Source organism: Ischnura elegans, chromosome 7, assembly GCF_921293095.1.
Source record: "Ischnura elegans chromosome 7, ioIscEleg1.1, whole genome shotgun sequence".
Taxonomy (NCBI): domain Eukaryota; kingdom Metazoa; phylum Arthropoda; class Insecta; order Odonata; family Coenagrionidae; genus Ischnura; species Ischnura elegans.
This window is the reverse complement of record NC_060252.1, coordinates 115,244,097-115,271,318: the sequence shown is the minus strand read 5'-3', so window position 1 is coordinate 115,271,318 and position 27,222 is coordinate 115,244,097. Positions and strand designations below refer to the sequence as shown.

The 27,222-nt window shown below is 40.1% G+C and overlaps 1 protein-coding gene and 1 long non-coding RNA gene across 2 annotated transcripts in view; both read left to right on the top strand.

Annotated features, from left to right (window-relative positions):
- The first annotated feature begins 997 nt into the window (after positions 1 to 997).
- LOC124162238 lies at positions 998 to 26,737 on the top strand. Its single transcript, XR_006865515.1, has 3 exons — positions 998 to 1,082; positions 23,678 to 23,818; positions 26,624 to 26,737. It is a non-coding gene; the product is annotated as an uncharacterized LOC124162238 (long non-coding RNA).
- A 27-nt stretch (positions 26,738 to 26,764) lies between these two features.
- LOC124162237 (mucin-5AC-like) overlaps positions 26,765 to 27,222 on the top strand; it is a 128,554-nt gene continuing 128,096 nt past the window's right edge. Inside the window, exon 1 of the mRNA XM_046538702.1 lies at positions 26,765 to 26,812. The gene's annotated coding sequence lies outside the window, so the exon portion shown is untranslated. The remainder of the gene's footprint in view (positions 26,813 to 27,222) is intronic.

Sequence of the window (27,222 nt, the reverse complement as noted above, 5' to 3'; positions counted from 1 at the left end):
TGATTGAAGGTAAAAATAAAATCAATTTCTCCGAGATGCACACGTGCATTTGCATCCTTTAAATCTTCGAATCCTGGGATTCAATCTCTATGAGGCAGGCACGTGGCCATATTTCTGCTTCGGTTTAGCCTTTGTCATATACAGTCGCCCACACTGGCGTTTCATCGTCGATTCGAACGCATCGGCTAGCCGTACATTGTATGTCGTTAGGTGTATATTTTGTTTGCATAGCGATGGAAGTGAAAACCAAAGTTGTTTATTGGTAGACGATTGGAATTGTAACTACTAATATATATCGGAAAATGGATTGCCACAGTGGCTCTCCTCATAATGTGTACCGCGGGTAGCCGCCACAAAGTGAAAGTAATTCGGGGTTGAGGAGGCTACGGCTTGTTCGCTGCAATCCAAAGTCACCGAATTAATGAAACGACGATTGCTGTGCGAGATCAGTAGAAGTTTAGAGTGGCTTCGATCGCTCTGCGAGTAGAAGCCATACCGGAACATGGATGGAGACCACGGCATTGGAACTGACAAATTCCGATGCGCTCATTGAAGTGTGTCCCTAAAGTAGGCCAGTCATTTGTTTATCACGGTCCAATCGGAATAATCGGAGATGAGAAAAACATCCTAAGTTTAGTGTTTTCTCACACTCATGGCAGAAAAAAGAAAAACACGTAGTAATGTCCCATTAACTTTTTTATTTTTACAAAAACATTTGTTGAGCAGTAATTTGTGTTTTCTTTTGTTAGTGCCACTCTCGTACTATCACTTAGTATTCCACCAAGTATCCCCGGAATCAATGGTTTCCTCGTGCACTTCACTTCAATGTCCCACCCAAGATGGAGGGAGGGCTTCCCTCTGACCATTCTGTTGCATGGAGTGCATTGGAACAATTTGCACGAAATGAAAGAACAAGGCCAGATTGATGGACTCAGCGTATGTCGTTTGTTTTTGCAGAGGGGGGCTGAAGGAGAAGGAGGGGAAGGATGACGGGGAGTGGGGGGGGGCGAGGGGTCCCTGCTCTGCTGGCAACGGCCATCGCACTCTGCTGCCTCCTAGCGGCCGCACACGCAACTACCAGGGTGAGTACTATCACCACAGATGAGCATGATACTTGCAGTACAATTGTATTACCTTCAGTTGTACGACGCAAAAAGCCTATTTACGCTTATCTATTTGCATGTTAATTAATCTTCATTGGACGTCGCCGCTGATCTGTTGTGGCACTTCTGAAGGACTAAGCCCACGGCGAACTTTCTCTGGTCTCCCTTCAAGCTAGCATCCTTTTATCAAGGATAATTTTTAGTAGCCTAGCCTTATGTTATATTGTAATCTAACAATTTTACTTACTTAGTTATATTTAAATTTACAGATTTGGTTTGAGTACCTTCATTTTTCCAAAAAGCGTAAGATAAGATTTATATTTTGCATTTACTCCAAAGAGGGTTGAAAATTATATTCATTACATTTAAATAGTGTTTTTTAGAAAAAAATCTTTATCACTGACATTTATGACTTAGATATAGGTGCATGAGCGTGGAACACAATAGGTAAAGGTTCTTTTAACAAATTTCCATTTTTGTTCTGTAGATTTATTTCTAAACCTCTGAAATCTTAAAAATGGAATAATATCGTTTGCCATTTGATTTTATCTTGAAATTATGGCAAGCAGACCTTGTCGCATAACTGATGTTGCAGTGCACAGTAGCTAGTGAGTCTTACCCTCATTACATCCGTGTACCCATACATATTACTCCCACAGGCGGAGAATGAGTAAAACGGTGAGTGTTAAATAATTAACCAGCAAAAACGTCCAAAAGGCATCAGGCCTCATTATGTGGACATTCACAAATGAGAAGACGACTCCGTTGACTTCCACTGATTTATTTTCTTGGCTCGACATGTTTCGATCCATAGATGTCATTTTCAAGAACCAGGAAGTACCAGCACAGAGAGGACCTCCATGGATCGAAAAATGTCCTGCCAAGAAAATAAATCAGTGGAAGTCAACGAAGTCGTCCTCTCATTTGTGAACCAGCAAGAAGTTGGTGGAGTCGAAGGCATGGAAAAGTTAAGAGTCGAGACGGAGGTCAAAATATAATTCTTAATCTTCCTCACACAAACACACCCCAGCCCCCACCCCAATCATCCCTCAATGCAACACATAACTTTTTTAACCCTTACGCCAATTATTAGAATACATTAGAGTAAGCCATCCAACAGATCCCACCCTGATTATTGCATGCCATGCCAAAGACTACGTCGGATTCCAATAGTGTGTATACTCAAGATATTTTCATTTACCCATCATGAAACAGTTCCACAGAGAATGTCAGAAACGTTATCCTATGTATCTCATATTTGTTTAAATTTATTAATACGTTATTCTTTCTATTTTTGATCAACCCTTGCTCAAAGAAAATTGACTTTCTATACTTTTTTAGGAATTTCAGTGGAAAATCAGCAAAATACGAAACACTCATATGGAAAATTCTAGTCTACGAGCGAAATATATTATTATGAAAGGAATGAGATGTCTTTTTGGTAAACAAAATCAGAAAATGAGCTTCGTTACACAAGAATCACAATGAAAATGAGAGAATACCTAGCAGATTTGAAGCTGACATTGCTATCGCTAGTTTCATGGCCTACGGAATATTGACTTGATAGGGTAAACACATCGCCCTCATTTACGCAACATGTCCTCTGATGCTGTCCTCCCTCCTTATCTAGCCTGCAGAACCTTAGACTTAAAACGGACTTCTAGACTATAGACTCTAAATTCACTCCCTCCATCCATAGATACATTTACTTGTCATGCAAGCATTTCACCAAATAAGCTTTGTGCCATACCTGTCGGCTAATTCAATGCTTTTCTCTCTCCTGTGCTATATCATTTGTTAGTTTTTACATTGTTATTGTATTTTTCCGCTTTCATGTTTTGATAAAATTTTCGATGCAAATTGGCGTCTCAGGTGCAAATGAAAAACGCTTTAAATAAATAAAAAATCGCTTTCGAAAGTAAAAAAAAAATTCTCTACACTTTTTGATTTACTTTTTATTGCAATTACACTGCAAAAGTGATGAATTTTAAATGTATTTTTGTTGATGTGACTTCTCTCGAACTTACCACGCTCTTTATAGTTCTCAATTCGTAGTTTTCTCCTCTCTGCAATGGCCCGCGTTTCTCACACGCATTGCAACTGTACACAAGACTTCGTTGCTTCGTCGTCCCTCAATTTTATTTGACTCTTTCAGCACGAGCCGAAAAAGATTAAGTTTATGGTTGCGACATAAAGGTACACATGCCTCTCCACTAATGTTTTCAATTCACGCCTTAACACCAAGTTTGGATGGGACGGGTGACGGTTGAGCTCACCTTAGTCTAAGCCGGAGGTTACTGAATGTCACAAATTCAGGGCAGGAGTGCCTGTTCCTCTTCCTTGGCCATTTCAAAATTTGAGTTTTCTTGTGTTTTCCTAAAGCTCTGGATTTGAAGCATTTGGTCTGAATCACTTCCCATTCGGAGTACATGCCATCAGCCTCAAAGCATGGCACCACTGAAACTTACATCACTCACAATCCTCGGCGATGTCTTCATTCAATACGACAATAAACGACAGGAGCGATGTATGAGAAAATAATATTAATGGAGTCACCCAGGTTCAACTCGTCGAGTCAACAAAATGTTTATCTAGACGCAAAAAGCATCAAGATAAATAATATGGACGCTATACCTTCGTGTAGGATTCGTTTAAGTAATTCGTATTTTTTCTCTTTTATCCACATTTGCATTTATTTGCATACCTCTCTTCCGGCTTCCCTCTCTCTTTGCTTCTTCTTCGATCTCTCCCCTCTCCGCTACGCCCTCTCGTGGGTTGATTGGGAACGAAACTCAAAGGTTTGAAATCATTGCGATCCATCATCGGCGAAATATTCCATTTTGGAGATCATTTTATGAATAGTATAAACACTAAACTACACGTTTAGTGTTTTTCTTCATCGCAGAATTTATCTTCTGTGCATTTTTAGGGTCGAAACGCTTTTGATTTATGTTATTAGTAAGAAACTGCACACCAGCATTCTTATCATTTAAAGCAATTTATAGGCCAAAACTTTAATTCATACGTATTCGTAAGGCATGAGCATTTATTTCATTTCATTTTCAAATGGTTTCTCAGAAATGAAAAAACACTAAAACAAATATAAAATTATCAAGAAAATATCTGACATAATACGATTCTTTTCATAAAAGCAATCTTCTCGTTTCAGATTAATTAACAAAGTTAGCGGGAAAAATTCAAAAGCTCACTTAGCATCCAAGATATGAAAACAGTTAGTCACCTCTATTTACGCTTGTCGGATCAATTGAAAATGCTTCAATTATGTTCGCCGATCTCCTCTCCTTAACGCAGTCATGAACAATCTCAGCAGTGGCCCAACGATGCCAATGGTGCTAGTGCCCAATGGCAGTTCCTGTGAGTTGTAGATTCTGCAATTTTCAACGAATGAGTAATTATTTCCTTTAGTAGCCAGCAACCCCTGTTACTTCAACATAGTACCATCAAGAACCTTTGCCGCTCCTCTCGCCCTAATGCTCAAGGGTTCAAAGGTCAGTGTAATTTGGAGTGTAATGAGGATTTTCTTACCAATATATCTTTTGATTGACGACTACGTTGGCGTATCATTAAAAGAATCCGTTTCAGAAACATCCTCACTGCTTAAGATTAAAATATTGTCATCTCTTAAAAGAATAGTGTATCATTAACAAAAACGCCATCGCATGAAAAGGAAATCGATAGAGATTTAGTTTTACAAGACCTTCTTAGTTTCCTGTTTACTCTTTCACTCAGACTTGCTGCGATACTCGCCATATCTTCTCTTCTTCTCCACTCGACGCGCCGACTTCTCTGTCTCCTCTCTTTCTTTCTCTCTCTATAAGTGCAACACATTAAGAATCTCATCATTTGGCAAGCCAAAGGCGCGTTATAGCTGTCCCGGCAAACCAATTCCACCCCAACTTGCCAGTTACAATACATTTCATATTATGCGCATTCGTTCATGTGATTAGTTTTGTTGGTGCTAGCAGAAACTTAAAACTACTAATTGTAAAGAAGTCTTTCAAAAAGAAAAAAATTTTGAAAACTCTCTCTCTCTAAGTGCTAGCTTAGTTTCTTTTGAAGTAAGTACTTACACTACTGGTCGCCTCTGTATTTTCAAGAACACTTTATCCACATCATTTTGAATAACTTCTATAGCATTTACCGCGGGAATATCAAAACACTGATCCTATTTTTCCTTCAATTCCATATCATTCTTTAGCTGTCGCGTAAGTCACAGTCAAAAATTTATCTTGAATTTTAACAGCTCACTACACAGAGCCTCTATTTTTCATATTCCACGTATTTCTTGAATAATTTTAATTCTCGACATAATAGTTCGGATTGCGACCACGGACCTCACCTTTAGTCCCGTATTTGCGCACGCTATATTTTTCAGGGTTAAGTGGTGGAGATAGAACATCAAAGGCAGCTTATTTTTCGCGAAACAAGCGGCTATAGTTCCTAGGACGCCGATTAGAAATACTTCGCTAGACTTTTGCGCGATAAACGGCATTGTTTTTTTATCAATCGCGTTTCGACTCAGAAAATTTACTCTACGCAATTCGAAATACGACCGCGATGGAATTAAAGGAGGTGTGAAACATGCAAATTTGGGTAATAAAACATACACATAGTCGTCTCTAAACATTATTCCTAATGGTTCCATCTATTCTGCTAAATCGCAACGAAACAGTCTCCTGAATTTATTACAATGTAAAACAATGCAAGTTTTTAAGTAACTCCTTCCGCCGACTCTCGATAGGGAAAGCGTAAGGGGAGCAGCTTCAATGCTGCTCACCGGGTGTTACGCGCGGCTGTAGTTCACGGAAAAGCATTGCAATCCTGGAAAACTGTTCAGCGTACGTAAAAATGGCGCGCATCTCGACCATAAAGGGCTGTAAAATTGTGCGTTATCCCTGAAAATGAAGTTATTTAACAAAATCGGGAAAATTGAATGTCATTGCATTTATGCTCTTTGAGCGACCTCTAAATGTTAAACAATTGAGCTGAAATTTTTAGGATATCCATTCTGCACACCGCAGCATATTTTAAGAGGTAGAAATAAAAAATCCGAGAAAAAATAAAAAATAACCTACACCATAAGGAAAGTTTGAAAGCGTCTCAAGAAATCACTGCCGCCATTTTGTGCTCCGGCACCGAATTGTTTTCTCGTCGCCATAGCAACAATCTCGTACATTTCGATCTCGGCCTCACTCTCCACGCCAGCACACACCCACTTCCATGAATACCTAATTCCATGGTCCGCAGACTTCACGTCGGGCTGCCGCTAATTAATACCGACACGAACACGTTCAGTACCTAAACACCCATAACAGAACTTCGTTCAGTATTTAATTCGAGCAAAAAAGAAGCGTGCGATAGGAATAGAAATCGAAATTAGAATCAGGACCGTAAAATAACGGAGGGATTTCCAGAAAAATGCACTCACATAATAAAGCATAATGAAAACCCTCTTTCGCTCCAAATGGTAGTGTACATATTTAATATAAATTTTCTTGTTAAAGTGAACCACTAACATAAGACAATATCGGGGGGAAATAAGCATTGTAAATTGTTCAAGGAAGAGATATAGCCATCCTAGAATTAGAAAATTTTGCTCCGGAATTTTGGAACTTCGCCGAAGACGTGGATTCGTAAAGATTTAGCCCTGGATCGGCCTTGACTTTTGCAATATCTTTCAAGATGACTATTTTATAATTCAGATCGATTTGTACTGGATAAACACGTGTACATTCTTAAGAAAGGTTTTAATAATTGGAGACGAAAATTGTGGCCTAGTTTCACCTTTTCAAATCCAACAAAATTCATTTTCAAACAGTGATTCCAATTGCTTCAGAAGATTCCACTGAAAAGAGAAGAAATCTTCATTTCCATGAATATTCCAAAATATAATGTATGTGATATTTTCTGAAAATTTCATTTTATAATCAGAATTTTTCATAGACTCCTACACTGAAGTCTTCAAGGTCTAATTGTTTATTATAACTACGAGTGCTGTTTTTTCAACCTCCGATGCTTCATGAACAGAAGACGAAGTGATTGATTAAAAACTATTTCATTTTTAAGTGTTGAGCACACTTTGCGGTGTCCTTTGGACATAATCGCCTCGGCCATTGAGGAATTGGTCGTACCTGTGCTTTACTATATGTACCTTCTTCACGGAATGTTGCCGCCAATGACTTCCAATGATTTTTGCCCTTGTCCTGACTTTGCTCATCGCCCCTTTGAAAATGCTTGCAATCTAGCCACATATTCATTTCAGCGTTAAGATGGAAGTTACACGGCACTATGTCGAAATTGCACGGCGGGTGATCGAAAATATCTCGTTGAAATTGCTCAAGGAGCAGTTAGTCAGCATCACCGCTGAGATTACGGTCGCTGTCTTGGATCAGAGCACTTCCAGAAGTCAGCATATCTTCAGCAGCATTTTTTTTAATGGGCATGGAAAGACTGTTTCACACTTTCACCCTCTAGCCATAGTGCATTAAAAATTTTCTTTTATCGTCATTAAGGTCAGCACATGCCGACGCTGAAGCTATTCGTCGAGTTTTATGGCTATCCCTCCGCAGTGCACATTTGGCAGTGTAGTTAATGAGATTGTTACTAACCTTAAACTAACAACTTGCGGTCAGAAATGACTTGAGGGAGAGGTGCGGAGGACGCGCAGTTGCCCTACCTGCGCAGTGCCCACCTTTCGCCTGTCTGGCGTTTTTGCTGAGCGATCGGAGGTGAACAAAAACCGCTCTCCTATAAGGTGTTACAGTCCCTCTAACAACAAACTGACATTAAATCGTGATGCCATGAAATCATTGCATAAATGCGAAGGCGACCCCCTCATTCAGCCTGTAATATTTTTCATTTGCCTATTAATTGCATAAAACTTCAGAGGAACAAGCATTTTTCTTGACCGGGATTCGAACCCGGGCCACCCGAATTTTCGCAAGGTGTTCTACTACTTGAACTATCATCGCTATATTATACGCCCGAAATTTTTTAGGGTACTCGTTTTCATTAGCACATCCGTTCCGCCAATGGCTAATCATCTCTTCATTAATCACACCTACTTCATTAACTTGACAACTTTCATCTGAACCAAGCATGTGAAAATTTTACTTCTGAGAAAATTAGTTAAAAATCTCACATTTGAGATAAAGGTAAATCTTTACATGGGTTTTTCTTTACAACTACCCAGAAATTTGAAAGAAAGCGATACTTTAACCCCGGAAATACGTCACTGAAAAAGCGGATCAAGCGTGAGTGATGAATCGGGGAGTGTCATTTTCATCTCAGTCATATTTCAGAACGGAGCATTGGCGCTGTCAAAATGAACTTGACTTGAGAGACAAGCCCGTTCGCAGAGTCAATGCTACTTGACAAGCACTGACTACACCTGCAGCGGCCTTTACACGCCACTTTGACAGAGGCTTCCAACGGAGCCACTTCCTACGACTCTTCGCGAAGGCATTCCCAGGGCACAAGCGCAATTTTCCGCTCACGACCCCAGGGCTAAATGAAAGACCGCCCTGCGAGATTCACCATTCAATCATTTCCGTGAAACCCGACCGTCGAATATGGGGCGCCCTGTGCCCTGGTCGCCTGACCTCATATTCCGGCTGCGTACCTTTCTCCTCGTGAATTCTTCCAATTGCAACGCAGCGAGAGGGACGTGATTTCTTCCTCCAGGACGCGCGGTTGCTCTTGCACAAATTCCTCGGTAGCACACCGGAGTAAGTTATTCCAGCGGCAACGGCGAATTGCAAAAGCATCTGAACAATTTCCGCGACGAGATGATTTGCTTATTACGCGATATTCGTCTTTGTAGGACACATTATCCGTGTGTCTTGCAACAGCATTATTCAAGCAACCAGCGTCAAAAATGCACTGAAATCGGTAAGATCCGACCATATCCATTCTTCATCTTTAACACGGAAAAAATAAGTTAAAGTAAGCTAGTTAAGGGAAAAAAATCATGCAACAAGAATACAAACAGCAGTAAGAAAGGTCAAATAGCATACCCAATGTTCATATGTATGCATTTTGCATTTTATATCATTGAATTGCTACCATCATCGCCTATATAATACAGTAGTCTTATACAATGTACATATTTTATGTAACACTTCATAAAAATTGCTGAGATCTTTAATAAGGACTCTTTTAAAAATATATTCCGATCTTGACACAAACTAAGAACGCAACAATATTTTATGTGCACATTCTGCTCAAAGCCGAATTTTATTTCAGCCACTATTAATAATTTATATGGTTGCGTTGGACTTCTCCGAATAGTATTTCACTCAAAATTATTGATGGCGTATTTCAAAAGTATAGCGGTATTCCAATCAGTCTCAAAATAGATTCAGGTTGAAATAGTCCCAAATACTTAGTAACACACTTTATCTTAAGAACATACATTTTTGGTCCTCAGGAGTGTTCCGATCCTTTTCCTGCTCTTAAATCAAAAGCAGATCGTGCGTTGCAATTGTACAGCGGTTGACCTCGAAGTGAGAGAATATTTGCACATTGAGATGAACTCATGTTTTCTTTGCCCTTTATCTCTAATCAAGCAACAAGCGCAATGACTGAATTTCAGCGATAATAAAATAAAAGTGTTTGTTAAAAATCGTATTTTTGTTATTCAACTGATCTTTTCAGCAAATAGCCAAAGTTTTTAACTATAGCTTTATTGCGACTCGCCTTTATCACGACTAAAATATAGTTTTTATTTTAATTTGATGGACAATAACCATGGCCGCAGCGTGGAAAATGGATGCTGCAGTGTCAATCACACTTGTGGCTTTCCATGCCAAGAAACTGGGTTCAAATCACGTCGGTCTTGCATCTGAACTGTGGGCTAAAACGCCGACAAGGTTTAATAAGTAATGGATTAATGCGTCAAGGATTTCATTCGGAGCACTTCATCAATGGGATTTCAGGATGGATTTAGCCCGTGATCTATGAATGTGCATTTTTGCCATAATCTTGTACTCTAGAGGGTTTCATGATAAATCAATTCTTACGTGTCATCCTATTTTAACATTGCATGTGTAGCCATGAAGTGCGCAGGAGGCATGGTGGTGATTAGTGTTCAAGCACCTTAGAGGGAAATGTGTAAATAGCCCAGGCGAGAACGAAGGGCGAAGGGACTGCTTTGCGGAGTCATCGGATCGAATTGATTTCCAGGCGAGAAAAGGGAGAATAGCACGGTCGATTCCTCTCAGCCATCGGAGCCACGCAGGCCATGGAGGAAATCAGTGCGGACGCACGAGCCATCGTCAATCGAATGCATAATAAGAGCATCGATCTTCAGAAAGGGAGCGAATTGTGTCATTGACACAAAATCCACAATTATCCACACTTTTTGAACAACAATCGAAAGATTAGTCCGTGAAACAAAACATCTTGACCGAATTTGAAAATTAAAACACAATGAAAATAATCGCACGTCCAAATAAGAAGGGTGACACAAATGATGTTAAAAGAAATGACAGAAAAGTTCAGTCATCAATTGTAGTAGTAGTAGTAGTAGTAAAAATAACATTAAATATAAAATGTAATACTCTGGTATATTAAGATTAATCAACTGATATATCTCTCAGGGCCACCGTTTAATGACACGGTGCGGCCTCCCCCGCGCACTGTTCTTGCTTGGAAACTTACGCATCGAGAGGGTAGCAGCGAGAAGCAATACACGTGTGCTCCCCACCCCCCCCCCCCAAATGCCAATTCGTCTAGATCCCCCCCCCCCCCCTTCTTCCTCTGGCCATGTCCACCAACACGTGCCACCGAATCGCATTTTCCCATCGCCATTAATATTAAAAAAACAGTGAGACGCAACCGCTCCCTCAATCTCTCCACACAATGCAACATCTTCCTCACTATGTTTTCACCGAATACCCGCCTAATTGCTTACATCAAAAGCATTATTATCATTGAATAAATGAAGGGTGTTACAAATTTTTATTTCATTGTGTTCCTGATAATATTGGAGGCGTAAATTACTCTCGTGTATCTGCATACCCGCAAATATACAGAGTATAGCACATCTTCGATAATTTTAGACTTTCAGACTTCTAAATTGTCTTCAAATGGAGCATTTTGCCATGTCTATAGCACCTTGGGAAAGTTAGTGCTATCAAATACTGTATTGAGCCGAATAATTTTAATTTCGTTCCCTCATTGGTGCGCTGGGTTCAGTCGTTGGTTTGGGGCCATTCGTATCAGAGGGCACGCTGAAGCAAAGGAAATCTCAGTTACAATGGCTTGGAGGTGCTTCATGGAACTCACACGCCTACGCGAAGAACGCACGCGAAATGTTTAGGTGGTTCATCGCATTGAGTGAAAATACGTAAATTGAAGTCATCAAAATAATTTTACACCAAAAGCAGGACAAAAGCGCTACAACCAGTAGGTAAGTAGACTATGTACGGAGGCAGGAAACAAATCAGCCAGCTCAAACTCAAGTGTAGCACCACCACGAAATGTGAAAGGCTTCCTTTGGCGGAGGGGGGGGGGAGAGAGCGATAGGCGATCCGAAAGACACTCTGGCAGCAGCCGCTGAATGCAGCAGCGCCACCGCTGCCCGCACTGCGCGTTCCCACCATGAACATGATGCGAGCCTAAGTTAGAGGCCGATCCCACCCCCTCTCGCGGTAAGAAATGTTTACTAAAAAAATACGGAAATCGATAAAGAAGCAAGTTTTGCATAGAAAACGCAGTGTCAAGATATTTTGATTAATCGATACCTTATCAGTTGTTCACTATTCGACCAAGAAGCGAATGGATTAATGTTCATGAAAAATGAATAAAATATTCGCGGATCTTGTCCACCAAAATCAGATCTTTCTCGCTATATTAAGCTGAAACTTTTGGAAAAAATCACATGTTTAAAACTGGTTTCCACAAATAACTCATAAATTATGAGCAATGTCAAAAGAGGGAGATGAACAAAGACGTAACTTAATAATAACTAGACAATAAAATAATAACTAAAGTAAATATCTAAAATAATAACTAAAGAGACCCGTTTTTAGAAGTATAATTTATTTGGAATACAATGCGAGGTATGGTTGGTGGTAAGGAACATTTTTGGTAAATACTTGAATCCATGTGTTCGCCGTGAAAGAACGGAAAAAAAGGTGGATCTCACGTTTAAAATGACTATTAATGGGGAACTTGCATGGGTCGTCGATTGCTCTAAAAACTGTTTTGAAGTCAAATGGATACATTAGTTCGCAAAAATACCTTCAGTTTCTCCATTCATCATCAAAAGAAATAAAAAAATTGACTTTGAAAATCGAGAAAAATTTCTCTGAGCCGACCACTGCGCGAAGACATCCGAGCGTTGCCGAGGCCAGGCGTGACGTCATAGGTGCCTAAACAACCGTAGAGAGTTGGGAAATACGCTGAGCGCATGCTTTAAACATTGTTTTGAGGGAGTGTTTAGCCGCTCATCGTCACTTTATTTTGTTCTGCTTTTCTTGGGCAAGTTTTCCTATTGCTATTGTGCAACGATTATTACTTGGGTTATTAATAATGCAACATCGGGATGATGAAGTACAAGCGTTTCACTTCGTATGTTTTAGTTACCAGAAAAATGGATGATAACGTTGCCGCTCGTTCGAATAGTACACCTGAAATGCATCTACATCTACATAATACCCCGCAAGTCGCCTAACAGGCGTGTGACATGGGGTGCTAGGACACCAGCCTTTTTTTAGGACAACAAAAATTGATGCCACGACCCTCATGGAAATTGTTATGACAAATTATTGCTATACGTCGGCGGCAAATCGAGATGTAAAAGAAACTTGTAATACTGGAGGATAACGATCGTAAGCTTACGAGCTGTGCTGTTGAATTTGGCAAAACCGTATTAGCAGAGAAGGTAGTCCTATCCGTCCTACGGTACGTACGGTACAAAACAGTCCGCCCACAATCCACATGTGAGATCACAAATCGGTTCCGTTGCCAACACACACACACACAAGCCACAACCTATTTCAATAATGTGGGTAAATCCATAAACAATATACTAGCATATACCATAAAAATACAGTGGGAAATAGGCAAATACAATTATCAAAAAATGGAGGACACTACCATTCTTATATTCATCACGACCGACTTACAATAACAGAACTCGTTATGATGAAAACAACTATTTATTCGCTGATTTAAAGCTTTAAATTAGCCCATGCAAGTGACACAAGTGACTTTTCTCACTACTATTCATTGAAATAATAGAATAACAAACTTCACACACAGTTTTGATTTTAATGGCTTGATCGTGAAATGTCATATCTACGGTGAACAACGGAGGTGAACACGCCGCTGACGATTTTTACACTACTGTTAGACATTTAACGATAGCGCAAAAGCACTTCTTACAATTCAATCACGATGGAACACTGATAACTCTTGGCCGATATTTTTCAGCCTTGTCAAACTTTGTGCATTACAACCACTGCGACCTGTGATTATTAGTTGTAGCTAAACGGGATTTGTCACGTTGAAAATAACACTATTTTGGCACAAAAGATGTTCCTATATGTCTCCAATCAGCGAGCAAAAGTTGCATTGACTGGAATTCACCTCATAATACAAGCACAGGCAGTCCTAAACGACGAATTCTCCGGTACCCTACGTATTAATGGATGAAGGTATTGTATACAAAAGCATAGCAGACATTAGTAAACATCAAAATTGTTCTAACTGCATACTTAAATGAATGGTAAGCCGTCGATAACATCAACTTACAATTAACGTATCCCCTTCCAACGGCCGTGGCTCAGACTCCTACTACGATGTTATTTAGGTATTATAAAATTTTTGGTTTAACTGCTCCATTTTTATATTTTATGCCCTTACTCAGATATTAATATTATAAATAATACATAATATGAGGGCTTCCGAGCCTCTATCGTCAGATATTTTGCTTTCAATAGAAAATAACCAAACGTCTCACAAATAAAGCTGTCACAACTGCTGGCAACTATTACAAACAATCACAACAATAGCTTCGTGTGATGTTTAGGCACCTTTGACGTCACCGAGGCTTCGTCGGCAGTGGCTTAGGGGCAAGGGAGTTTTTGGCTTCAAAATTCGTTATATTTATTATGGAATATCTCGCGAAGAAAAACTCAGATATACATGCGGTTTTCTTTGTTGTATTCAGAAAATAATTTCTGTCCACCTGTGAAATAAAAAAAATTCATGAAGTTCCTCAATTATTCATAGTGTATGAATAGACCTTTAAAATGAGCACTGTTATTGTTCAATTAGAGTCAAGTTGAAGGAAGGGAGAGAAAATATTTCTTGCTCCGTAAAAATTATTTTCAACTTTAATGACTATACAGTTGTGAACAGAAACACATTTTTCATGAATTTCTTTGCGGCCCACTAACAACGAGTCGGCTTATTTTACGGAGGTCCGACCAAGAAGCGAATGGAATGACTTACATGAATATTGACTAAAGTTTATGCCCATCTAAGTGCAGTACTCTATGGACCACCAAAATTAGACTTTTCTTGTTGTATTATGAAGATATTACACTTTTAAGTCCAATTTTTTTTATGAGAACACCATTGCCGCTTTGGCTGTAACTGGAAATAACAAACATCTCAATCCAAACGTTAAGATAAAAAACAGAACGTAGGCAGGTGGACAGACGCGTTGGCTCCGTGGTGTCGAATCTCCCGAAAATGATTGATTGGTTTATTTCACAAAATTCACCCATTACTAGGGAGCCAATTCAATAAAAATTCCTAGTTTTACAATATTAGATCGTTAGAGCTCCATTTTTTATCGATTATGGCATATTCGATCCACAGAGACTATCGGTGTGGAAGCCGGCGCACGCCGAACTGCTACGCTATCGAATTTTTATTCTCGGCGTGTGCGTGTAAGGCGAATAGAAGATGCTTGCATCAGAATGTGCGACACAAATCATAAATGCTGGCGCTACAACCAGTAGGTAAGTAGAGTCAATGAAATTTGCGACGCTTGGGAAATGAGGATATTTGTGAAACAAGGAAGGAAGTGACAGTTGCTCGCTTTTGGGAGAAAAGAGGCGAGCGGGATTTTCCCTTTTCACTCGTCTGACATGGAGAAGCAGGAAACGGTGGTCCGAGTGGAGCGGACATTTCGGTCCCATTCGCAGCCACGACACACTCATGCACTGGAGAGTCACGTTCACGAGAGTTTGGTATTAACATTAACAGTTGTGCGAGGTCAACGTAGATCATTTTTATTTTTTATCCCATTGTAAGGAACTTTGTTTTAGAGAGCGTTTACAACCCATTTCTTTCTAAATGTATGCGACGTAAATTATTTCATGATATCATGCTGTGAGTTCTTAAAAGTGTTCATTATAAGCCAAAGGAAACACTGGGGATGTCAAAAGGAATGAGATTTCATGATTTGAATGGTGTTGAAAGCGGAAAAATGTTAAAACATTACTTCAAATTCCACTAGAGTATCAAGAATAAAATACTAAATTATTAGGTGATATACCATTCCATAGAGAGAACCTGATTTGAATACAAATTTGGCTTCCACTGCTTTCATACCTTCATTTTCAATCAAATATTATGATTACCACCCTACGAGCATCATGATAACCAAAATGATATAAAAGATAAAGGATATAACGTCCACACATATAAGTTGATATTCATTTATACAGACAGTCATAATCAAAGCAGGGGGAGTAAAATCAAACTGAAGGGGGAAAATAAAGGCAGCGCAGTCTCCAAGAAAGACTTACATTGAATATTTTGTAATACATTCGTCAAATAGTGAAAAGAAGGTATTATTGCGGAAATTTTTTTTTGCTTTTATCCAACATTCGTGTATGATAGCAATTTAAGGTAAAAGTGGTGGTTTTGTATAAGAATTACGGGTATGGCATGTATCAGGAAATAAACGAGGCAGAAAATTTATCATCTTCAAACTAACGACAGATGATAAAGTAAATTCGGTCATTCAATATGACACTACAAAGAGCTGTACTCCGTTTTACCCTTTGGTGACGGAATGCGAGCGAAATAGATTTGACTAGACACTTCGAAGGAAAGAAAGCGTGCTTTTCAATAAACCTCTGCGGACTTCAGGACAGTGGCATTCTCAAAGAATACTCACTCCCTGAACAGTGTCTTTAAGACAGTTGAGATATTTTTACAAAGGATTTTCAATACTGTAAATATATACCTTATTAAAATACTTTGACTCCTTTTACCCACTTTTCTGAATTAAAATGCTAATATTTCATGAAGTAATGAACATAGGCCTAAATAATTACCATCATAGCGGTTTCATTCTACATACATTACAAATTCACAAGCAAGATTAGAAAGGGAGTCTAGAGGGAATAATAAGGTCGAACGAAAAGGGAATGAGGCTTTATTTGCACGTCGACATGGAAAGTCTGTTTTCGATGCTTATGCTGATTAATTCCGCGTCGTTATATCACGCGCCAAGAGATCTCGTTTTTACGCGTAAAACACGACGGGCACACTACTGCTTCAACAAAAACTTCCGCCTTTTCGCTGTTTCCCTCGGCAAATATAATTGAACGGATTTACATCACCTCACTTCCGCACTGCCGACATAAGCATAGCTCTTCATTAATTGGACCTTTACTATGTGCATCGGAAACACACAAATCATCGAAAGAAAGCGATATATTTCACGGTAAGACAAATCAGCATCAGGCTTCAACTTGCTCAACAAGGACTTCAGGGCAAGAGGAATTTTAACTTATTTATTGTGCTCGTGTGAGTCTATTTAAAAACGGATGTGTATGTGTGCGTACCTATTTGTACGCACGATAAAGTCAAAAATGATGCGAGTAGCACAAAATAAAAGTTCAATAGCTAGTCAATATCATTAAAATAATAAACATACACACGGGAAACCATTTTTTAAAGGCAACCATTTCACTCTCAAGATGAAAGACGACACTCAAATGGAGGTTGCACTTTCCTGTTGAGAGTGAAGTTGTTGCTTTGAAAGCTCGTATGCAAATTTTCCCGTGCGAGTGTTTATTCTTTTAATGTGCTTGTGTTTCTGTTTTAATGATATTAACTAGCTAGTGAACATTTATATTGTGCTACTCACATCATTTTTGACTTTATCGTGCGTATATATATAGGTACACTCACTCCCGTATAAAAATAGACTCACACGAGCATCATAAATGGGTTAAAATTCTTCTTGCCCTAGGGTTGGCAAACAAAAACACTTAGTTCCAGAAAAAAATAAACGAAAAATAAAATGAATCAATCTTTTACTCGTTCACTTGTTTTGTGGTAATCATGGGAAAAGGACCGAGGAACCATGAACAATGGAATAGCGAACTAAAGGAAAACATGTGCTTCACAAAAAACATCGATAATTCAGAACCAGTCTTGAACTTCTGAGGCATGGAAGAGCAGACGAGCATGATGTTGACTCCAGCCTCACGCAAACAGATAATAAGCATGATGGAAAACAGTTGCCTTAATAGCTGGGCCGGTTAATTTGTCCCGGAATACTGCTTATTACTTGGTTAGGCGTTTCAAGGAAGGTGAATAGTCGCTGATAGAGAGGAGAAGGAGCGGCAGACCTCGAGCTAACCGCAATTTCGAGCACATCAGGATTCGCCATTTGATCGAGGATAATCATTTGTGTCGTTAGAGTAGTTGCCTTATCCTGGGAGGCGCAATTAGGATGCAGCTACGGAGCAGTTAGAAGGCGGGTGATGAATCTTAGTAAACAACTCTACAAACCTGCCCTCAAACCATTCCTAAAAGGCCGACAAAAATATTCGTGGCTGTTATTCAGCGGGAACAATGTGGTTGGTGAATAGGCTTTTTGGGACTTCACCATTTTCGCTGATGAGAAAAAGTTTGGCAGTGTATTATTTGTTCTAAATTACAACGATTCCAAATAAGGAAGAATATAATTTTGGAGGATGAGGAATACGCGGTATGAAATAAATTCTTTCAAGTCGTAAATAGCCAAGAAATGTGTCCACTGTTTTCTCAAGTATGACACAAGGTGATTTATAAGTGTATTAGGGCACATTGGATATATCTTCTGTGAATGACAGAAGACATAGGAAAATTGAATATTTTATATTATCTAATTAGATTATCATATTTTCTGTTATATTATTACTCGTTGAACTTCATTTACAGGAGTTACATTTAGAGCTAAATAAAATAATAGGTTAAGCTTTATTTTTATTTTTAAGTTACCTAAAACATAGTATGGTTAAAGATGAAAGGAAAATAGTGACTCTTTCCCGCCGGTCTTTCATGAGTGCATTAACGCCGAGACCAGGTTATTAACCAATCTTTACCACCGGCTAAACCTCTGTGCTCCGACAGCATGTAGAGAAAATCTTAAGTACCAACAGCAATCGCAATCAATTGATAAATTTACAATAATTATTAATTGGAATTATCCATTGTCGCCAGTCTTATGCAATTATGTTAACACAGACGCTGGGTTTTTATGCGCCCTTTACAGCCGGGTTACAGTGACCCTATTTTGCAAATCCCTAACCAAAAAATGTACTAGCCATTCATAGAAATTATACGCCTAAATCTACCCAATTCCTAACATTTATATGACTTATTATCATTAAATAAGATTATAAAGATGTTGCTGCGAATTTAAAATTACTTGAAATACATAAATAAATACAAAACAGGTGAACGACCTGAAAAAAATGAGCATTGTTCTCCACGTCGGGGACTCGATCTCACGATCTCAAGCATCACAACGGCTAACCACCCACCACATGTTTATTCCACTAGGCCACAGCATCTGCTTTAATGGGATGTTTTATAACACGCAAAATAGAAAGCAACAGAGAAAACCGGGGCAAGAACGCAGTAAGTGCACACGAAATCATTACATCCGGCATAAATCGAGACAGAAAGATCAATTTGCAAGTAATTTCTCCCTCATATGAATGCATATATCTTCACGCGCAAACGAGATACTTTCGGTGAATAACCAAAGAAAACAAAAAGAGTGAGGGAAACTAAATTTTCTCGAGAAGTAGAAGTGGCGCCACAAACTCTGTCCTAAAACTTTTGAAAGTCGTCACGTCACGTCTTAACAACTCCTGTGGTAGAACATCCTGCCGGGTATGCACACCTCTTGACACGCTCAAATGGAAACTCCTAAGGATTCTACACTTAACTATTATTCCTCTAGATTTTCCACTCGGCTATGCGTTCAAACCACATTTTTGCTCTACGTGCGTTCATTACGATCAATGGTGTGAAGCTCATCTAATGCGCGCTGTACGGAAAGTAATCGATGCATCATACCTTAATCTAAAAACCCTGCTGTGTGACCATGGATTCCCAATTGTATGGGTGATACCCTCCCCGAGCAATGCCGGCTGGCCTGCTGCTAGTTTACTACAATATCGGTACGTAATGAATTACTAGAAGGTTTTGGGTGGAAGTATTCACAATAAACACTGTTTACCGCCACAATATCTACTCTTTTGTTCAGGCTAAAGTAGATTTCTGCGAAAGTTAATGAAATTTATTCCCTTCACAACCTATTTTTAGTTTTCCAGAATTAAGTAAAAATAGTAACGCAAATTTTGCATAAATTGTAGTAAGAATAAAAATTTACCACCATGCACTATCCCGAATTAGAAAACTATGCTTTACGAAATCACTCCGATCGGCATGACATTTCTCTCAAGCGTGGACAGTAATGAATTCCCATGCTCTCCAGCTCAATGTAAGTCGATAAGCAATACTTTTAAGGCAACGCTTTTTCGCACTCATAATGATGGGCACAACCTACCTGGATTCAATGCAAAAAATTAAAGCATTCAATACTTTAAATGAAAAAATATTTGGAATTCGCACGAATAGCAGTCTTAGAACGTTAGGAATACGTATTTCTTATTTTTATTACTTTCATCTGGATCTTAATCAAATCGATTTTCATTCGAATCTACATTTTCAGCCTTTTCCCTTAATTAGACCACTTCCCCTGGCCCTCAGGAATCACTCAACTCCAGTTGCTTGAGACGTGATTTGGGAAAGATATCTTTTCTTCGCTGTTTATCCCTAAAAACTTCAGTAAAAAGGCTACGAATCTGTTCCTCGCAGTGCTCTTTAGAGTGTTCATGGCAAAATACCTCGTGGAAAGTGGAGATGGTACCGGGAGTGCCTTCCGATGGTCTTTGAATCCGAATTGGCGGGTGCCATTGCTCTCGATAGTCATTTATTTCAACGGCTGCCTCACTCACGCCTAGTCGCGACGAAAACTTCAACTCGTTCCGGCAAATATCGTTTTGAAGAGGACAGGCGCGGGCACGATGGCAAGGGAGTTTGGAGCAGGTAACGTCACACCAATCACTCACTTCTCCAATTTCACGATTCTCCTGCTTCAAAGTAAGTCAATTAACGAATATTTGTATCCAAAGATGATGAAAATCGATTGAGCACAGATAAACTTCAAAATAAAACAAGTAAATTTAAGGAAAAAATGAATGCTCAACAACAAATCCTACAAACGATGACAAATCTCAAAAGAAATATGCATGTATGATGCTACCAGCCAATAGTTTTCCGCAATATGGGAGGCTAATTAAGTTAGCATGCGGCTGAGCTTTAAACCACCGAGTACGTCCGTCGGGGCCATCTAAATGATACATTAAGCCTGTGAAGATGCCGTGGCTTGGCGATAGGAAGCCGCCAACAATTGTGCCTCACATCACCCACGGGAGAGGGCAGCAGCTCCTCTTAAGATGAATGAAGGTGGAGACCACGGTGGTCAGTACAGCGACACTAATTTCACTGAAGGCATGGAAACATTTACTTTAACGGCTGCAGTACTGCTATGTGGAAGGCAAGGGGAAACCACCACATTATTATCCCGAGGAGTCGTACTTACTCTTCTCAATGAAATTTGACTTGCTGAACGAAAATGAGTTTATTTGTTACTCCCCTATCTTCGATGTAATCCGCTAACTGATGTAACCCCACTTTCTTACCTTTTACCTTGAGACATGACGCAAGTCCGGAGTTTTTTTGTTTTTTTTTTTACATGTGCGATGTAATATCTCAATTTGTTTCTGTACCTCCCCCTTAAAACCCCCTCCTCCCATTTCGATCGCCCCCCCCCCCCCAATCCCCCACCATATTCTTCCTCCTGATCTTTTATCCCCTCCCCCCCTCCCATTACTATTTTTGAAGATATATATATATTCGTCGGAATTGGTATTTTTTGTTAGCTTCAGTCAGTGCCTGATGATGATTGCATAACAATTGAAAAACGTTTAGCATTCTGCTATTAAAATTGTGGGCAATACGATATCTTCGTAGACCATGGAACGTTAGATCGTTCCGTACCAGCGGTAGGATAGAAAACTTGAAGGTAGAGATGCGAAGAATGAACCTCGCCGCATAAGGTAAATGAATGGGCCGCAATAAGGAGGCTTATGGAGTGGAAGCTACAGAATTATACACATAGGGTCAATAAATGGTAATACTGGAGTAGAGATTATGCTTAGAAATACCGCTGGGATGCGAGTAAAAAGCTACGTGCAGTTTAATGAAAGGATAATTATGGTGAGGATAATATAGAAACTAAACCCGTAACTACTTCAGTGGAGCTCGTTAACTTGCATTCATATTATTACGAAGATGAAGACGTACAAGATATCTACCAAGATATAACGGAAGTAGTCAAAGAGTTAAGATGAGAAAAACGTATTATTTAAAGTGAGTGGAATGTCGTCGTCGGCGATGGACAAGGCGGAATAAAAACTGGAAAATATGAATTAGGAAACCGAAACGAAAGAGGAGAAAGGCTACTTGAATTCGGCGCTGAAAATAGACTGGAGGTTACCAACACATCATTCAATAATTCCATGCGAATAAAATACACGTGGGAGATGCCAGGAGACGTTAGAAAATACCAAATCGACTACATTCTAGTGAAAAAAATAATCGAAAACCAGGTGAATTGCAAAAGCTAACCAGTGGCAGATATAGACAGTGACTATAGCTGAGTCATGATAAATGCCACCCAAAATTAAAATAATGAATAAAGCTATTAAAAAGATGTGGAAGGTTGAGAAATTGAAGGAGGCTGAGCAGTAAGCATCGTTTGAGTCTTAAAAAAGCTGTGAAGAAAGAATAGGGGAGGGTGTGACAAAAAAATCAGGGGAAGAGAGTTGGAAAAACTTTAGAAGTGGTCTGCAGCTTAAGAAATTATAATAATATAATAATAATAATTGGTAAAAGGAAAGTCCACTTCATGAAAAAAAACACTGATCACGCAGGAAGAATAAGATCTCACTGAAGAAAGAAGAAAGAGGAAGAGTACCGAAAGAGGGGAAGGGCAGATTAGTTTCAAGAGAATAAGGACCGAGTTATGTCGTAAAGCGAGGAAGGCCAGAGACGCGTGGATGAATAATATCTGTAAAGAGACATAAAATGATCTTGCGCAGGGAATAGTAGAGGCCGCTTGTAGGATAGTGAAGGGCCACTGCAAGGAAAAGGTCTTAAGATGTAATACCCTTAGAGACAAAAACGGAGAACTGATGATTGTGAACGAAGACAAAGTCAGCAGATGGAAAGAATATCTGGAAAAGTTATACGAAGTAAGCAGGCTAAGAACGAAAGCTATCAAATACAAAGGGTAAGTGGATGAAGATGACATGGGAGCCCCAATTTGAAGATCAGAATTTGATGCGGCAGTAAGAGACCTGCGGGTGAATAAAGTGTCTGGCGTTGACGATATTCCAGCAGAGCTAATTGAAAATTCACGAGAAAAGAAGTTGAACCAGACGCAAAAAATCATAAGTGAAAAATTTATTCAGCAGGAGAGACACCAAACGACTTCGACAGGAACATCTTTGTCCCAATTTCCTAGTGGAAAACAGCGGAGAGCTGTGAAGATTTTAGGACCAGAAGCATGGCAACACACGCGTCAAAGATACTGCCAAGAATCATCAATAGAAGAATAGAACGAAGAGCTGAGGAGAACTTGTGTGAGGACCAATTCGGATTCAGACAAAGTTACTGCCTTTTCTTTGAACTAGCAACACTTACTGCCGTTTTCAAGTCATGGAGCTTCATTCGGATGGCGTGTAAATAATAGTATGCTCAACTATCATAGATATATGTACCTATGCTTCAAAAGTTGAGGAAGTACCATCATGATGCCTTAAAATATAATTAACGTTTTTCTTGACATTCCATACCATACCATGAAATGCCGTCACTTTGAAAGTATTCCAGAACGGTGGCCGGGTGTTTCGTTGTTACAACGGCACTTCTTTGTTTTAACAAGGAATAAATTGAAATGTCGTTGAAGCAACGAAAGATGTCGAGCGGAAATCCTCCCCTTCCCCGTTTACCTAGCATTGGTGAGTGGCAGCTGACCTGCATTCTTTCTCTCCGTCGGTTGAAACTTGGTCTCATGAGTTCGGCCGCCCTGCATCAGCTATGCAATTGAAACGACACAAGTGTGGCGAGGGCTCACGTCACTCACTGATAGCGTCTGCCTTCTTCTTCCGCAGGGCGTACCGCACTCGTCTGGCACCGAGGATGGCGTTGGTGTTGGCGGGAGCAGAGGCCGCGGCTCCCGGCGATTCTCCATGGCCGAACTGGAGGGGAGCATAGCAGCACAACTGGGCAGCGACACGGCGCCCCAAGGCGAGGTAATCACCCCTCATGACCTCCTCCTCCTCCGTCATGGGAGAATCATTTGGCTGCTCTTGCAGCTCAACTAAACGGTGGCAGTTGATGCGTGGCGTCAGCGATTAACTGGTCATTGATCCTCAGTGTCGCATTGCATTTGTCCCCTTGCATGCCATGAGCGCATCTTTCTCGATCTGTCCCCACTGCTCCTCCCTTCACCTTCCTTCGTGGACTATCCCATCAATTTTTCCTTGCGCTATTTTCCACGCTCTTTCATTGCGCGGCCAATCCACCGTGTATTCTTTCCTCTCGTCTCAACTTTTATGCCTCTCCAAGTGCACAAGAAAAGGGATAGTTCTTAAGAAACGGATAATTCTCATTTTCAGAATTATTCGACGACCACTGCCACTACTACATCTCCAGCAATGAATAGCTCAAAGGCATGATAAAAAAGAGAAATTTTTGAATGTTTTTTTTGTGGTTCTGCTTATTTATAGAAAATATATATCTTTCCGGGTGAATAGGCAGAATAACTCATTTTTCCCCCAACAAGAAAGAACATTTATAAACGTTAGGTGGAAATTACCCTTTCCACCTATTACGACGCGCTCCTAATCTTTTTAGTATTGCCGTATAGGTAAACGGATAGAGCGCAAACTCATCCAGCCGTTCCCCTGACGAGTCTTCTTGCAGTCACTGACTATCAATTTACCACCGAAGACACGCGACAGCCTGTTTACGTCATGGCAGTGAAGGTGTGGCCTCCATTGTACGTCATTGTGGCCCAACGGCGAGTTTTACCGAAGTTATGTCTGGACAAAATGAGTCTAAGCAATCAGGGGCGCAGCTAGGAATTAAGGCTGGGAGAGGGGGGTGTTCAGGTGCGACTTATACCGGGGTGTGTGGGGGTATGGAATACCCACCAGGATAAGCGGCAGGTGCGAGATCAATTAATTGCGGAATTTTAAGATAAATGGTTCAAAATGGTGAGTTTTACGGCTTTCTGAGGGATATTTTATTAATCCTCATACTATTCTATTCATAATATCAATCCAATTAAGTAAAATAGATTAAACTTTAAAATTTCTCTGAGCCCTGGGGGGGGGTTTAATCCGCCATACCCCCCACCCCTCGCCGCGCCACTGTAAGCAATGACAGCATTCAAACAACTAACTGGTGTTGGCGTTTTAACCAACATGTCCGCTCCTCGACCGTTCTGCGAATTAGTTGGAGCAATAATTAATAGAGCGCTGCAATGCAATCGTTTTCCTCCAGACGCAGTTTGTCAAGGCCGAAGGAAAAAGTAAACGGAGGCCACGTCAGGTGGAGTCCTTCCCATCAATTTCGTAATATCTGGACCACGGAAATCAGAAATGTGGGAAGAATTCGAAGAAAAGGAAGACAAAATGAATATTTTGGCAATCAATAGCGAATTAGTGAAGGAAAGAGACCAAAAAAGTTTATTCATTTGTGAATACTGTCCTTCATTGATTCTAATTTATCTTTACTGATTGTTTTAGTCATCATAATTTAAACTATATTGCAACATTAAGACATGCCGTCTATCCCAGTAAGCACACCTACTATTCATGGAAGAAGTATAATCCATAGGTCGCAAAAGAACTAGACAAATCCTCATTCGAGGACCTCGAAATATGAAAGACGATTCATCAACTTGAATCCAAGGCACAAATGCAGTGCGTGAATATTTTCTCATGTCAGTGCTCGGAATAAAGAAAACAGAAAAAATTCAGGCAAGCATATTTTTCCATTTTCTTGGAGATTGGAAATCCTAGCTAAGATATCTGTTTTTAAAACTTGCTTATGATGTTATTCTCTTTTCCATGAAGCTGAAATGTATCATTTGCTATAATTAAATGTTAACGAAATAAAAGAAAAGGAAGATGATCCATCAGCGCAATAACGACAGTCAAAGTATAAAAAAAGATTTACAGAGATCAACCATAAATCTACAGCATAGCACAATTAAGAAAAAATAGTGAAATTTTATTCGTGCGATGCATTTAAACGTCTACAACTCATATTTTATTATAGATGGAGCATCCATATATACTTCGTTGGAAAGAAAATAGAGATTTAATTGTGGACAATATAGACTGCATATAAGAATTTCCAAATCAAAGAAAATTGACTGTATTTTGAATGAATTAACTTTAATATCTCCAAACATCTCCTCTCCAATTTTTCGAAAAAATATGTACCTAATGGCTAAGGGTATTTCTATATCCCAAGATTCTATAATTAACAACTTTATCCACACACAAACACAGAGCAACCTTACCGAGAAAATGTTTTAATTTTGGCACCAATACTTTGCTGGAATACATAAATAATATACTGCTTACGTGATGGAAGGTTGACGCAATATCATCCGGATCGTCTCGGCGATGGAATTCCCGCACAATCTGCATTCGCTCCACATTACACAGTCGATCGGAGCATTCGCCTCCTAGCCATCTAGACCCTTTGCTTCGGAGCAGCTTGGAATGCTTCCATGTTGCTTATACTAATGTTTCGTAGTCAATTCGCTAAACAATACATTCCATTAAATCAGCCATGTAATTCGTTTTCGAGGTACTGAATTCACGTTCGTTACTGGCAAAAATTATGTAATGTGTGAATTTCGGAAAATGGAGCTTCTGGAGATCGGCGCCGCCCCAGGTCCAGCGCTCTACTCAGCGGATGCATCGAGGGTAGCCGCCACTAAGGGATATATTTCGGGGGGGGCAGGAGATAGCTTAAGCTTCTACCCCCCCCCCCCTACGATCAAAATGTTCACGCAAACGTCTCCCGATTTGACGTAGGTGATTAGCTGGGAGTCGGCGGGGAGTCGACGGCAACGCCCTGCAGCAGTGGAGACGGCGTCAGGTGCCCGAACAGCCGAGAGGACGACCTTGGAGCGAGGGTCAGCGAGGGGCGAGGAGGGGCCGGGGGCGGGGGCGAGGAGGAGGGGGGGCCGGGCGGAGGCGCAGAGGGGGCGGCAGCAGCAACAGGTGAGAGAACTCATCAAGAAAGAGTTGGTGTTCCATATAAACAGGCAGGCAGTCAAGTACTCGTTGGAAAATGGGGACACATAGACCCAAGACTTCAGCGAGGACAAAAAAGAAAAGAATTTGCAATTGAAACCATTACAGGCCCAAGGGAATCGAGTGAGACCGCATCCCGGGCGTGTGGGTCAGGGGTGGTGGGCGGGGCCTTTACACTGCATAGAGTCCGAGCGAAGCCAGTGCAGTGCCAAACAATGGGAAGGACTCTCAATCTACTCGTCATGGGAAGGTCTCACCAGACTCCCTTTGCCTTAACCAATAAAAAATAGTATGCGCCATCACATTCACTAATATATTGATAACACCTGAGAAAATTTTCAACTTCCGTACAAAATATATCGAGGTTTTGCCGAGTT